We start from the raw sequence: 12,269 nt of genomic DNA on the forward strand, positions 1-12,269 counted from the left end.
CTCCTCTTACCATTCTCAAACTCATGGAATTTTAGTGGGAGTTCTTTAATAGAGTCTGGGCGCGGCATGGTCAGAGAGTCCACAGTGGTTAGGTAGAATGAATCGTGGATTCACAGAACGGAGAGAGCCTTTACTTACAGGACTACAGCTCCCAGAATTCCGCTCTCAGAGTTCCATCATGCTGACAAGTTTGCGCATGCGCAAATTCCTTGCACTTCCCCCCCCATCTTTAAAATCCCTCCCCCTTCCCCCATTCTCTAGGTAGCGCAAGAGCTCGGATTCCGCGCGCTTCCCTCGGGCCTTCCCCCGCCCATCCCTTTCTGGCCTTGCGTCTGTCCGCTGGGGGCGCGCTCTTTGCCGGGCAGAAAGCGGCAGAGCGTGGGTCGCGTGGCGGAGCCTGGTTGCTAGGGACACCTGAGGTCGCCCGCTCGCCCAGCAGGCGCCTCGAGGAAGCGGCGCGGAGCCGACGTCCAGCCACGGTGACGCAGGGGTACCCTAGGTGAGTGTGGCCGCAGAGTTGGCGTCCGACCCTTGTCGGCCGCTCCCGCGTGCCTCGGCCCCAGCCCATGGCACGGGCCCCCAGCCCCGCTTCCGGTTCGCCACCTTGCCTTTCTCCGGTGAGACCGAGGCCGCGGCCTCCTCCCGGACTCGCTCCGGAATCCTTCTCGGCAGCCTCCACGCGGGGAGAACTTCGTTGGCTTCTCCTCGGGCGGCCCGAGCCCCACAGCCTACTGGGTCTTGGTTTCAGCGTGCCCTCTTTCCCGCCGCGCTGCGGTTTAAATTCTGACTTGAGTTGAAATCCAGGCTCTTTTCAAGGCCTGCTTTCCCCCGACCTCACTCTGAATTATCCATACACACTTTCCTACATCCCAGAGTCTATCAGAAGCTGAGATCCTAATTTAACTCATTTATCCGGCCTTCCCCCCCCCTTTTTTTTATTTAATCAGTTAGTTTTTATAAACATCGACAAATAGGTAACGAGCGGAGCCACTATGTAAGTTAAGGTTCCTAGGGAGGGTACATTGGTGAGCAAGACAAACGTGTTTTCGAGAGTTTACAGAACGAGAGATTTTTAAGCAAGTAAGCATTTGCCATACTGTTGTATGTGCTGTGATAGCAGTGAAGCTCTTAATCGAGATTTGTTAGGAAAAATACGTCACCCCACTTCCAGTCTTCACATTCTGGTTCTGAATTTTGGAAATGTTTTAATCAGTAATTGAAACCCTTCCTTTATGGAGTCGTTTTGGATATTCCAAATCTCAATTTCAGCGCCTATTGATGTGGCCTATCAGCAGTAATCTGGAGGAACCTTTGAGAGAAGGTACCACTGGACCCTAATGCTTTGGGTTGTTGCAAATCTGGGATTATTTGCATTAAAACTTATTGCCTTTGTTGTGGGGAATGTTACTAGCTACTTACTGTTTGGATTCTAAGCCTGGCCTTGAAAGTTATCTAATGTTCTCTGAGAGTGAAGAAATGGGAAGATATTCCAGTTACAAAGTTGCTTTAGAAAAGATACAGCATGACCTGAATTGAGATCGGAGCTCAGTTGTGTTTGTTGGACACCATTCTGTGAGCTGGGTATATTAGGGCCCAAGACTTCACTTTAAGTTTAAATGAATCTATTTCCTGACTTGTAGTTTCCAAGTGACTTTCTTTTTCTGAGATAGGGTTTCTCTGTGTAGCCCTGGCTGTCGTGGAATTCACTCTGTAGATCCACCTGCCTCTGCATGCCCCACCCTTTCTGTCTTTTTAAGGTACTAGGGGTTGAACCCTTTGCCTTATTATACTAGGCAATCACTACCACCAAACTATATAGTCCAGACCTGGAAGGTTCCTGTGGGACCATGGGATTTTAAAACTTATTTTAAGTAAAACTTGAGCAAAAGTATTTTGCTCCCCCCCTCTCTCATTTTGTTTCTAGACAGGTTTTCTCTGTGTAGCCCTGACTGACCTGGAACTCCTCTGAACTCAGAAATCCACCTGCCTCTGCTTCCTTCCTGAATGCTGGGATTAAAGCTGTATGTTATCACCTCCCAGCTATGATTCTTTTTTTCTTTTTCTTTTTCTTTTTGCTTGTTTGTTTTTTGAGACAGGTTCTCTCCATGTAGTCCTGGCTGTTTATTAGTCCAGCTTGGAATATATAATTTAAAAAATTCTTAGGGGAAGAGATGGGTATATTCTATGTAAAGGTTAAAAAAGCAGGAAAATAATATCAGGTTTGTGTTTAAGAGTACAGAAAGGGTGGTAGGTAGATTGATCAGGAAAGATTTCAGACTAGAGCCAAGTGAGAGTATAGAAATGATAGTTAGGGTTTTTGATTGGTTCATTTTCTCTGCCAGTTAAAGAATTAAAAGGCAGGGAAAATCTGAAGTACAACAGGTAGCAGCAGAGAAGTCCCAAGCACCACAAAAAGAAAACCAGTTAGAGGAAGACATTTATTGAGGCTGAGGAAACATGCTCACAGCAGAAATACAGGGGGGAAAAAACCCTCTACAACACAGAGGCCTCCACCTATTTCTGCCTCTCAAGTGCTGGGATTACAGGCTTGTTCCAATATTACACAGTACTGATTTTTTTTTTTAAATGTAGAAGGTATATCTCAAGCTTACCATATTATAGGAACTGAAATATTACTTCATTTGGAAAAAATAGTAGATCTATTATTAACACATTATGGATAGTATATGTTTTTAAATGAAAATGTTAAGAAGAATAGAACCGGGTGTGGTTTTTATCGTCTATTACGAGATGATAACTGGATTTTCATACTTATTTCTGCATTCACTCTATTTTGATAAGTTCAGTTTTGAGTTAAGATTTAGGGACTAGTGTGGTTAAGATTACCAGCTGTCCTTCCAGAAACCAAGCTCATTGCTGTTCACAGTTTTCCTGGCCTCTTTGGGCATTGCATCCTGTTGTGCACAGACATACATTCAGACAAAATATTTAAATACATAAAACAGCAGAAATATGAAAAGAGATAATTTAGCCTTAGATGGTTAGAAGAGGGCCCACAGCACTCAAGTTTGTAGGTACTGTGCTGTGGCGTCATAAAAAAGAAGGATCAGCTTCGCTCATTGAGCTTTGTTATTTGCTTGTTTAGAGTTGCGGTTTCACTGGGTAGCCCAGATTTTTCCAGAATTTTAAGATTTTCCTGGATCAGTCTCAAAAAAGTGTGGTATTACCATGGGTGTACACCACCATGCTGGTAGGCTTGTATGTATTCCTGACTCTGTGACAACGTGTGGTAGGCAATGACTATGTTATACAGCTCTACTAAATAAAATATAAAAAATATTTCATACAATATAAAAAAAATCATATTTGAAGGTAGGCATGATGATGGTACCACTAGACCCATTAATCCCAGCATTTGGGGGGCTGGGGCAAGAGGGCTATGAATTTGAGTCAGCCTGTACTACATAGCAAGAGCTTGCCTGAAGACACCTAAGTGGCCCACTGAGGTGGGCTCATCAGCTAAAGGCACTTGCTGCCAATTCTCATGACCTAAGTTCAGTCTTTGGAACCCACGTAATAGGGAGAAGAATCATGAGTTTGTCCTCTGGCCTCCACAATGATGCTGTGACACTCCCACAAACTCAGAATGGATAAGTGAATGTTAAAATTCTATATAAAGTAAAATAAAAAGTCACATTTGTATCAGCATTACAATTTCTAGAAAAGCAGTCACTCTTTGAGTGGCAGATACTGTTTTGCCAAAATTCTGGTTTTCTCTTGGAAGTTTTCTTATTGGCAGTAAGTACTGTCAGCTGTTTTACTTGAAGTGACAGGCTTTCCTTTGTTTCATTTTCCAGAAATGGGTGCCAGATACCAAAGTCTGAAGGACTTCATCACTTACTTCACTTCCACTTTTTCTTTCAAGTAAACATGGTGTTCCACTGAAAAATCTTACAGTTCAGTCACACAAGTGCTTTGCTTAGAGACAGTTGTCTTTATGGAGCTGTAATTGTGTTTTGTTTTATTTGAGATGAGAGTCTCTGTAGTCCAAGCTGTCCTGGAACTGTTTGTGGTTGAGAATAACCTTGACCTACCTGTGCCTTTACCTTGGAAGTGCTAGGATTACAGGCTCGGGCCCCTGTGCTCCACTAGAGTGTCTTGCATGCGCGTTTCCTCCTCCACTCAGGTGCTGGGGATTGAAGCTAGAGTTTGCAACTTGCTGGGCAAGTGCTGTCTGAGAGCTAGACCCTCAGACCCCATCGCTCATTTTGTCACATAGGAAATTTTGTAAAAATTTAAAACGTATTCGTGTTATGCAGTAAAATTGGCATTCTTTCACTGTGTAGCCAGTTAAAACATCCTGTGGAAGAATGGAAGCTGCCATTGTCTTAAGTTGGGCCTAGGTGCCAGTGACTTTCCTCATGGATGGATACTTTCCTTACACCATCAGTGGAAACGTCAGCACAGTGAAAAAGGCAAATGCCCTTTTATTTCTGGTATACAAGCAGTTCTGACCTAGCACAACTTCTGAAAGAGTCTCAGGGCTCCCTCAGGTTCTGTGATCACTTTTTGAGGACCTCTGTTCACCTGAGGAAGTAGGAGGTGCCTGTGGAAACTGATAAAAACCAAAGCTTCAGAAAGAGCTAGTCACCTGGCGATAGAAAGCCTTTACTGGTTTCACTTGTCAGATTCTAAGGAGACCCAAGAGTAGTGTTACCCTCTCTAGTCTGGCTGTTATAACCTGTATCTTTCTTGGTTTACTCTTTCAGTTCACCTTGTTGCACTGTGCTCCTCCAAACTGCCTGAGATTTCACCTTCCCTTTCTTTAAAGCTGGAGTTTGATCTTTCTCTGTATCTTTCAGAAATCCATTTGCCTAGGCCTAAAGCCTATAACCTAAGTGCAGAGGACCTGCCTCCACTTCCCAGCACCCATATTGGGTGGCTCACAACTGCCTGTAACTTCAGCTCCAGGTGCTTCCAAAGGTACCTGCACTGATGTGCACATGCTCAAACGTATACCTAACACATACATGTAATGACAAATTAAAATAAATCCCACAAACATTATTAAATTCATTACTTCTCCAAGTTACTTTAGGGAGCTAGAGCTTAGGATTTAGCTTAGGATTTTGTCAGAGGAAGTGGGTCTGATCCCTGTCTGTTCAGTACCACATAAGTTGCATTTCATCAAGTGATTCCATCAGGGACCTTGTATATAAATGATGAGCCATTTCCAGTGTCCCAAATTTCCTAGGTGACCTACAGAAACATCTAGATGGAGGAGGTAAAGGAAACTGCAGATCTCAGTGCCACATCCAAGAGAGTGATTTAATCAGTATGTAATGAATAATTCTTTTCTGTAGAAATAGGTGCTTGTCTAAGTTTAGCTGGGACTAACCCCTAGAGAGTTGATGGGTCGAGCATAGGTTCTTTGCCATAGGAAACAGGGCAAGTATCCCTACAGATTGTACAGAACAGAATAGATTGTGTGTGTGTCTGTGTCTGTGTGTCTGTCTGTTGTCTGTGAGAAAGAATGATTTGGGATTGAACCTATGGCTTCACTAATAACCGGTAACTAAGGGTTAATCACTAGGCTTCATCCCAGCACTAATTTTTATTTGGAAGTAGTCTTTCAAGAAGTTGCCGAAATTGGCTTTGCATTCACTCTGTAACTCCTGGAATCCTTGAACCTGTGATCATCCTTGAGTAATTAGGATTACAGGTGTGCACTATCAGGCCTGGCAGACTCAGGAATATCTGGCTTTAAGCTGTATTTTAAAAAGAGCACTGTGAGCCATGGAGGATGGGGACAACAGGGTGGGGATGGGGGAGTGGACATGGGACAGGACTGGGAAGATATAGCTCAGTTGGCAAGTGAGGACCTGGCTTTGAGTCCTCAAAACCCATGTAACAACTAGATGGTTAACACAAGCATCTGTAATCCCAGTGCTCCTATGAGGAGATAGGACACAAACAAGAGATACTTAGAAGGTCATGGACCAGCCAGTATGCATAGTAGAAAAATACTGCCTTACACGGGAGGATGTGAGACCCAACACCTGAGGTTGTCCTCTCACCTCACATTAGTACTGTGGCATATGTACTTGGGTGCACACACACTAGCACAAAAAAAAAAGATTGTAAGGAGGCTGAGTGTAGAAATAGAATTCAGCTGGTGACAGATGATGGTGGCTTATTAAGGTAATGACTGGAGATGGGGAATAGCAGATTTAAAAAACAGCTTTGAAGTTGGAAGCACTTGGTGATGGATTGAGTGGAAGAGAGTCAGCAGAAGTCAGGGTGAAATCCTCATTACTCTAGAAGGGTTGGAAATTTCTGTGTTGCCTGTCCCTAGGCTGAGACCCTCCCTTTCCTCTAGATACTTTGTTTAAGGATAGTTCATTCACCATGTAACCCAGGCCTCAAATCCAAGAATGCTGAAATTTCATGCCATTGTCACCACATGGTTTGGATTTTTAGTTTATTAAAGTTTAATGGGGCGGGAAAAAGATGGCTTCATTCTGGTGTCATTGGCTTTCTTGTCCTTCAGAGTGACTTGCCTAAAGGCCAACATTCCCATCCACTTTCAAACAGATTACAAGGTAAGTTGTTCCCCTTTTGAATGACAGTGGGTATAGAAACCCTTGAACTCCCCACTCAGGTTCCTGCTTTTCAACTATGTTAGACAATATCTGGTATCTCTAGACAAGACTTGGGTTTTGTGGGCAGTGAGGTTTCCATGGAGAATCGGGTTTAATGACAGCAGTGAAGACCCCAAACCCATAGCATGTTGACTGGCCTCAGAAAGTGCTTCTGTTAAGTTTTGCCTTGAACCAGATTTTGCAAGTCCACTGGCAGGCAGATTTAGGAGACTTTTCATGTGGCCATGTGACCTCGTTCTGTACCCTTAGAGCAAGACAGGTGGATTCCTCAGTTAATCCTACTTTAGGTGTAGAGTGTATTTTAACATCCTGTTGCTTCAATACCATTGGGTAGAACACAATGCCTTTCTTCAGGAAATTGCTGAGGCAACTTTTAACTGACTGAATTGTAGTTTACTTCTAGACTCTGTTGTGTACTGTTGGCCTACATGTCTATTATTAACACTGATGTGGCCTTGTTCTAGATTGTGAAACAGGCAGAGTACGTCTCCTAGCTGTTCTGTCTCCTAGATCTGTTATATTTGAGACAGATTTTCATATCTGCTTGTCAGTTTCTTCAGGAAAACTTTTTGAAATTTTGATAAGAATTGCATTTACTCTATCAGAAAGAATTGCCAACTTCATAGAAAGACTTCTGATTTATGAACATGTTATATCTTTGTATGTTTTGTATGTTTACATCTATTTTCTTTTTAACAGTTCCTGTATTTTTTATTGTATAGACCTATACTTTTTTTTATTGTTAAAGTTATTCCTAAGTCTCGGCATAGTGGTATTCTTTTCTTAGGAGAGTAGGGCAGAAGATCAGCTTGAGCCCAGGAGATTGAACCTAGCCTGAGCAGCACAGCAAGACCTAAAAGAAACCATAAAACCCAAAAAGAACCTAGGTGACTTAATTCTTTTTGAGGATACTGTAGATGAAACTGTTCATTTGTGTGCATGACACCAGAGATTACAGCTGGGGACTGTGCATTAGCTAAGTGCTCACACTCATAACTATGGTCAGTCTTGGATTGGTTTGGTTTGGTTCTTACAGAGTCTGATGTACCCACATTGGCCTTGAACAGAGAATAACATTTTAAAATTGTTTAGATTTATTAATTAGTTTTTGTGTATGATTGTTTTGCCTGTGTGTGTGTGTACGGGGGCCATGTACATGCCTAGTACCCAGAATTGGTCAGGAGAGGGTATGGGCTATCCTGGGACTGGAGTTATAGTTATAAGCTGCTGTGTAGATTCTGGTAATGGAACACAGGTCTTCCAAGAAGTACTTTTATTTAACAGTTGAGCCAACTTCTCAGCCCTGAAATTAATCTTGAACTCCAGATCCTCCTACCCCCATCTCAGACTACCTACAGGTAAGGGCCACTGTGCTATGTGATACTGCAAATTGAACCTAGGGTTTCTTGCACTCTAGGCAGGCACTCTACCAACTGATCCCCCCATTAGTGTTTGAGAGAAAAACTGGACAGGCAAGCTGTAAGTCTTGGCAACTGCCAGGAGGAGATAAATGGAGAAGAGGAAGGAATAGCAGTGCTTTTTGAGTACAAGAAAGCAGGCAGGTTGTCTTAGTCAGAGTTTTACTGCTGTGAACAGACACTATGACCAAGGCAACTCTTATAAGGACAACATTTAATTGGGGCTAGCTTAGAGGTTCAGAGGTTCAGTCCATTATCATCAAGGTGGGAGCATGGCAGCATCCAGGCAGGCATGGTGAAGGAACTGAGAGTTCTAAATCTTCATCTGAAGGCTGCTAGCAGAATACTGACTTCCAGGTACCTAGGCCTAGGGTCTTAAAGCCCACACCCACAGTGACACACCTACTCCAACAGGGCCACACCTTCTGATAGTGACACTCACTGGTCTGAGCATATACAAACAATCACAGGTTTAGCAATGGTGGTCAACAAGGAGCTGCATGGGGTGAGGCTGAGGGTTTTATTTGATTTTTTTTTTCTTCCCCTCCCCCTCTGGGCCTGGGGAAATGGCTCAGTGGGTAAAAGCACTTGCCATTCAAGTGTGAACTTGAAATGTAAGTTTCAGTCTGCAGAATTCACAAGAAAGCCAGATGCAATAGCTCAGGTTTCTGCAATTCCAGTTCCTACAGGGAGGTAGGAAGCAGAGACAGAGACTCCCTGGGAGTTTGCAGATATCTGACATAGGCAACAAAATCCAAGAGCTCTTGTTTTGAACAAGGTAGAAGCTGACTTCCATACACAGGTTGTTGAATACATGTGTCTTCATACACACAAGTGCACATACACACACACATGCATAATGAATTTTAAAATTTTAAGTTGTCTTTGTGTATCAGTCTTGTACCCTCTAGCCTTACTAAACTTGCTTCTTCATTCTAGTAGATTTTCTTTTGTTGATTTCTTGGGCTTTTTTTTTTTTTTTTTTTGTTCTTTTTTTTGGAGCTGGGGACCCAACCCAGGGCCTTGTGCTTCCTAAACAGCGCTCTACCACTGAGCTAAATCCCCAACCCCGGTATTTTTTAGATATCTTCTTTATAGACATACTTATAGACTTTCTATTATTATTTACATTTATTTTGTTCATGTGCATGTGCAAGTGAGCATGTTCTATGATGTGTGTGTGGAAATCAGGACAACTTGTAGGAGTTGATTCTTTTCCTTTCATGTGGGTTATGGGTTTGAACTCAGGTGGTCTTCAAGCTTGGTAGCGAACCTTTACCCTCTGAATCATTGTGTTGCTCTGATTTCTTAGTTCTATTTCTACTGCCCAAAAAATTATTTGTCCCTTTTCAGTTTGTATTTGACTTCCTTTTGCCTTCCAGGACAGAGTTGACTAACTCTGACAAGTAGCCCTCCTTGCTTCCTTCCCAGTGTTCCCAGGAAAGCACCCATTGTCTCACTATTAGTTTGATGGGTGTTCTGGGATCTTTTGATGTTCCTGTCAACTGTAGAATAGTACCACTTTTTGATTTACCTTTTTCTTTCCTTTTCTGGTGGAACCAAATGTTCTAGCCCGTCCCTTGCTTTTCCTGACACTAGAATCAGCCACTGTCACTGTTTTGTGACAGTCTCACCTTTTTAGTCTAGACTGACCTTACTACATATCCCAGCCTGGTCTAGAACTTGAGACCTTCATCCTAACTCAGCCTCCCTTCCAAGTACTTGGGATTAACATAAGGGAACATAACTTGTCCTAGTTGATTTTGAAATTTCTAGTGGAATAATTATTACCTCTTTCTTGTATTTTTCTCCTTTCATGGCAGCTTATAAAAAGACTGAGAGGAAAGATGGGATCTTTGGGTACTGCCCTAGTTAGCCTTAGATTGCTGTGATAAAATACCATGAACAAGAGCAGCTTAAGGGCTGATAGGGTTTATTTCATCTTAAGCTGTAGTCCATCCTGCAGAGAAGTCAAGACAAGAACTCAAAACAGGAACCAGAGGCAAGAACTGAGATAGAGACCATAGTGGAATGGTGCTTACTAACTTGGCTTGTGCTCCATGGCTCGCTCAACTGCCTTTCTTTCACAGCCCAGAACCACTTGCCCACAGTGGGCTAGATCCTCCCACATCATAATTAAGAACGTGCCCCACAGAATTGCCTATGGCCAGGCTGGTGGAGGCGTTTTGTCAGTTGAGGCTCCCTCTTCTCGGATGATTCTAGCTTGTGTCTAGTCAACAAAAACAAAGCAAAATCAAAAAAGGGACAGATATCAACATAAAAATAATAACTACCATGCTACTGTTATTTATTGTGGGTCAGATACTGTGCTAGTCTAACATTCACAACCCTTTGCTTCTCTAATGCTAGGGTTATGGTTATGGTTATGGGTCATTCTAGTTGGTACACTGTGCTTCATTGTGTCTCATGTGAATTTTCTCACATAACTGCTCAGTGGGGTTATGGTATTTCCTCTCTCCTGTCTTTCCCAGAATACTGCAACTGTGAGGCCCTGCATTGAAAGTGATTAATTGCTGAGCCCTGGACCTAATGAACTGCTGACTAGCGCTTGGCAGGCGCTCCTGTGAGGTGGTGGCTGCTGATGCAGCGAGGTTGGGAAGAGGAAGAGTGCCCTGGAGACTCGGGAAACTTCATACAAGTAATGCATGTTTTTGTTTGCAAATGTCAAACAAAGCAGGTGTTTTGAAGTAAATTGTCAGATAATACCCCCCTTAACATTCCCCTGCTCAATCCTTCACCCCATTCCTCTGCCCAGGATGACTTGCCACTAACAAGGGGGTATGCTGTGGATTTACACAAGTAGATTCAGATGCCCTGAGAGCTGTCCAAGAATCCTTTCCTGGACTACCACTGTGCTCTTGATAAACTTCTTTCCTTTCAGATGGGCAGTTTCCTGTTTGGACCTCTCTGGAGGAGCTTAGCCACAAAAACAGACTTGTTTTCTTTTAAACTTGAACTCTGAAGAGTGTAGCTCTGATCAGTGTTTGTACACCCTCTTCCTCTTAGATCACTGAGCTCCTCAACAATAATATATAGGGACAAGAATCATGTGATTTTATTGACTCTTTAAAAATGTTAGATTATTTAAACTGCTATTTTTCAGGTGAGATCACTTATTGGCTTCCTAAGTAAGGTGCTGATTGGAGGATCAGGCAATGTTGGATCCTATGGTTATAGACAGAAACAATAAGTATGCCTTTGCCTGTCTTTAGGTTTTGGGGGGGGTGTAAAAGTATGCAAATTAAGTGAAAATAACAGAGTTTATGAAAAATTCTTTTTAAAATTATATATATATGACTGTTTTGCCTGCATGTACATCCGTGTGTGGCTGATGCCAATGGAGACCAGAAGAACACAACAGATCCCCTGGAAGTGGGGTATAGATGGATGTGAGCGATCATTCGGGTATTGGGAATTGAACTTGGATTTTCTGAAAGAGTAGCCAGTGCTATTAACCACTAAACCATCTCTTTAGCCTTAGAAAATTTAATTTTTAATTTAATTTCTTTTTAATTTGCTTAATTTTGCTTAATTTGCTTTTATGAAATTTAAGTTGACTAATCTTAAAACACTTTTATGTGTATGAGTTTGCCCACATGTGTGTATGTATACCATGTGCAGGCTAAGTTGTTTGTTGGTTTTTTTTTTTTTTTTGAGACAGGATCTCACTATGTAGTCCTAGCTGTCCTGGAATTTACAGAGCTCTGCCTGGCTCTGCCTCCCAAGAGCTGAGTTTAAAGACACTCACACCATGCCTGTCTATACTGGGTATTTGTCTTTGTTTTGAGACTATATGGCTCAGCTGGTTTAAAATTCAGTATGTAGGCCAGGCTATCCTTGAACTCAGAGCAGCCTGCCTCCTGAATCCAGGTATTAAAGGTGTGCCACTACCACACCCAGCTAAATTGGGTATTGTGAAATAAGATTTCCACCAATAGTCTGTGCATGGCTTTCCTCCCTGTTCTTTTTCTTTTGGTAGCTCATCCTGAAGTTTTGCTTGGGAGAAAGTCAGTCCGTCCCCTGAATCTAAAAGCATACAGAAAGATACATGGAGGATGTCTCCATGGTATACTTAAAAATTTAAGAGTGTGCTGAAGTCAAGAGAATACATCAGAGATCGGTTTGACCCAGTAGAAAGCTATCTTGTGAGAGTATTTGCTGTCTGTCTGGTCTGGGCACCAGGTGTTATTTGCCTATATGGATTTTG

At 42.6% G+C, this 12,269-nt stretch overlaps 1 protein-coding gene across 1 annotated transcript in view; it reads left to right on the forward strand.

Annotated features, from left to right (window-relative positions):
- Positions 1-255: 255 nt before the first annotated feature.
- The window catches only part of Ttll4 (tubulin tyrosine ligase like 4), a 36,370-nt gene continuing 24,356 nt past the window's right edge, over positions 256-12,269 (forward strand). Inside the window, exons 1-2 of the mRNA XM_032901365.1 lie at positions 256-499; positions 10,534-10,700. The gene's annotated coding sequence lies outside the window, so the exon portion shown is untranslated. The remainder of the gene's footprint in view (positions 500-10,533; positions 10,701-12,269) is intronic.

This window comes from Rattus rattus, chromosome 4, assembly GCF_011064425.1.
Source record: "Rattus rattus isolate New Zealand chromosome 4, Rrattus_CSIRO_v1, whole genome shotgun sequence".
NCBI classification, from domain to species: domain Eukaryota; kingdom Metazoa; phylum Chordata; class Mammalia; order Rodentia; family Muridae; genus Rattus; species Rattus rattus.